The following is a 3,880-nucleotide window of genomic DNA, read 5'->3' on the forward strand; positions in this document are numbered from 1 at the left end:
GAAGAGCTTTGAATTTTTGAGGAAATGTCTGGGTATGATTGAATGCCCAGCAGTTGAAATTAAATGGGAGTGTTGAAATTGTAATTTCAACTGAAACTTCATTTTATTTGCGATGCGATCCATCGCAGATCGCAAATTCAAACTTCTGTGCGTTAAGTCCTCCGGAATGATGCGATGCGATCCAATCGCATATCGCAGATCGCAACATATGTGTGTGCCCCAATTTTTGTGTTCCGACCAAATGGATTTTGCGATGCGATCTAATTAAAGTCAAAGGGTGAAGTATGGGCCAGCATTAAATGAAATTTTATGTGAAGTAAAAGTTTTACTTTACCGCTAGTAAGTGTCAGTAAAACAATAAATGCAATTTACTGTGGTTGGTAAGTTTTGGTGAAGTTTTTAATTTTATTTCAGCGGGAGTATGGGCTCAAGTAATAGTTGGTAAATGCATTTAATTTTTATTATGTCTTTTACGGAAGCATGGCCAGTGAAGACGTGTAGTAATTTCTTCTTGGGTTGTCATATATATGTAATGTTTTTTTTTTCGTGTATTGTAACATAGGAAGGTAATGCACAGCAGTGCGAAGTAATGAAATTGAAGAGTGACGCACATCAGTGCGATGTATTGTAACCCACACAGCAGCGTGAAGAAAATTCGTGTAATTTCCACACAGCAGTGAAAGTAATTTTTTTTCTGTAGTAGAAATCTGTTTTGACAGCAGTGAATGTAAAAGAGATCTTTACACACTGCAGTGTAAAATCTCAGGAGAAGACAGAGTAATTTTTTTTGTTAAATGTTTTCGGTGAATCCCTCTGAGAGAGAGGAAGAAGTTTGTAACAACAGTTGCTTTTATTAATGAATAGAAATGTGTAGTGTGTGAAATCTCTATCTGTTGCAAATATTTTTTTTTAAGCTTCCCTGTGCAAAGATCCTGTGTTTGAAACAGAGCATTGTCTCTGTGTTCTGTGATTTTGACAGAAAAATCCCCAACAGAAAACAATTTGAAACTCCTTCCAACTTGTTTCTCAACTTTACTATACCAGCATATATAATACCCCATCCCTCTGCCGAATGTATTATACTATTCAACCTTGACATGCTCATCGTCTTCTTCGCCATCTCCATCAGCTGCCGAGATACACGCCTCGCCTCGCTCCATCTTGCCTTTCTTCATTTATTTAGAGACGCACCAATTTTAGACTTAGCAAACCCAGAATCACTCAGCCATCAAACAATTGTGACAAGATTATGGATGCCTTGAATGAATATTTCATACCTATTTATACTTGATTGACTACGACACATCTGGGAAATATACGTGATTGATTGAGTACTACACATATGGCTGTCTGGGTTTTTTTAGCCCACGAGCTTGTATTAAATAAATTAATAATTATTGGTAAGTCGTATTAATAATTCATGGCATTGTGACATAATTTATTTACAAATTTATAATAATAACAAATTTGAGTCATATTGTTATAAAATATTTTCACTATAAAATAAGTTATGTGTTTTAGGCATGTGATATTGATAAGCTGTGGTATTGGTCCATGGTATTTTAATAAAGTCTATCAAGTTAATAATATCCATGAAAAAGTGGGGGTGAATATCCATGGTTAAAAAACTTGTCACATTGTTATAAAATATTTTTTGTTATGAAATGAGTTATGTTTTTTAGGCATGTGGTATTGATAAACCATGGTATTGTAACAAAACCTATTTACAAGTTAATAATATCCACAATAAAGTGAGGATGAATATCCATGTTTAAAAATCTTATCATATTGATATAAAATATTTTGATTGTGAAATATATTAGGGTTGTTGGGCTTGTGGTATTGATAAGTGATGGTATTGGCCCATGGTATTGTAACAAACCCTATTCACAAGTTAATAACAAAATCAAAATATAACAAATTTTATTTTATTTTGTTATTACCTTTAACTTTTTAATATTAATTGAGGCAATAGTTAAATATTTACACTCATCCCCCGGTACTTTTAACTTTTTGTTTATTAATTTTAACTTTTTTTATTAATAAATGAGCAACATTTAAATGTTTACACTCATTCCGATATCACTTTTAACTTTTTTTTATTTTTTATTTTTTTAATTGAGATGATATTTAAAATTGTTTAACATCTATACATCTACCATATATTGGGGTATAGAAATGTAATTAAAGTTATTAACTTGTTTGTATTTTATAAATGATGATTTTTATTATTTTTATTGTTGAAAGTTTTTTAGTTACATAGTTGATCTTCAAAGTTAGAAAGTGAATTCTAAAAAAATAGATTCTTACCAACTCTATTGCCATATATATTCTCTTCGTGTCAATCAAGTTAAAGCTACATAAAAGAAGAAGATGATGGTATTAATGAAATATGACGCTAAAGGTAATCAACATATCCCATTAACATCATATCAATAACCACCACAAATATATATATATATATATATATATATATATATATTACATCGAGGTTCACATATGACCAATATACATTAATAAAACTCTATAGTGCATAGTGAAATAACAACAATACAAGTGATAACAAATGCATTCCAAGGGAACCCAAAAAGGGTAGCCCTAAAAATGAAGCTAATCAACCTGAAAAACAAAGAGGGATTTCAGAAAGGAAAACCAACAATCTAGTTGAAAACAATTCAGTAAAAGTATGCATTTAGAATCCCTTATATTGTGGTGGAGTTCGAAGTGCATAAGTAATAGAATAAATGCTAAAATCAAACAAAGGATTTCTTATTCAAACCACAAAAGTTAAGGCCCATAGATAACATTCAAGGCCATGCCTCTAACATCAAAGGTCACTTTTATGGAAATTGAGTAGGCTAGCAAGATACTTGGACACTCATAGGTATCTACTTTCAAAGAAGTCAATGGAGAATGATTAGTAGAACCTCAACGACCTTCTATTATCAATCTCAATCTCCTACCCACCAAATCAACTATGGAAATCTTCACTTCCATCAATACTTGCATAAAAAACAATGAGAAACTTGGAAAACACCATAGATGAATTACAAATAAATGTTGATGAGTGGAGCAATGCTGTTGCTCCTTTCCTTCATAGCATTAATAATTTGACAAAACTTACACCTCACTCACATAACAAAATATATAGTCTTCAGAAATAACTATCTTCTTCTTCAACTCCCATATGAAAATAGCAAAATGTTGTACAACCAAACACAAAAAGGGATGCAAACACCAAAAACATGGTTCCCACCCCAATAACATCAACATGATTTAGGATAGTAGATATTGCAATGCTCCCACGCTTTAGGATAGAAGGTATTGATGAGGCTCAGTATTGTAGCAAGGACGCTGCAACTCCTAGGGCTGCCAACTTTACTTTATCAACCCAGGGTTTCGTACAAACTTGGAGGTCACAATGCTATATGCACACTAGATGCAATAGTCTACTCTCGTCACTTTTCAACTAGGACGATAGACCACTAGGGTTTTCAAACTAACCTTCTATTGACTAGAAGGGGTCTGACTATAGACAGTGAATGTAAAGCTAATCTTTAATGCAAGAAAGTAAATGCTTTCCTATTTAGGAAAGGAAAGCACTAAATGGAAAGTGCTATGAAATGTCATGAAATAATCTAGCTAAGAAATGACACACATTATTTGCAGAAAATAACTAATCTAACCTTGCAATCTACCATCTGGTTATTTGGACAAAGTGGACACGGGAAGTTATCCTATCACTCTATGACTGATGTATGCATGCACTGGCAATCTCATGTTGAAATGGAAGAAAAAAGAATCTTTAAATTTTTGTTTTAGAAATGTAAATCCTAAGTTAAACAATTTGATCTTTGTAGGGAAGAAATGCATGGAATTT

This window comes from Pinus tabuliformis, chromosome 2_1 (assembly GCF_031772625.1).
Source record: "Pinus tabuliformis cultivar Carrire ecotype Pingquan chromosome 2_1, CPIR1, whole genome shotgun sequence".
NCBI classification, from domain to species: domain Eukaryota; kingdom Viridiplantae; phylum Streptophyta; class Pinopsida; order Pinales; family Pinaceae; genus Pinus; species Pinus tabuliformis.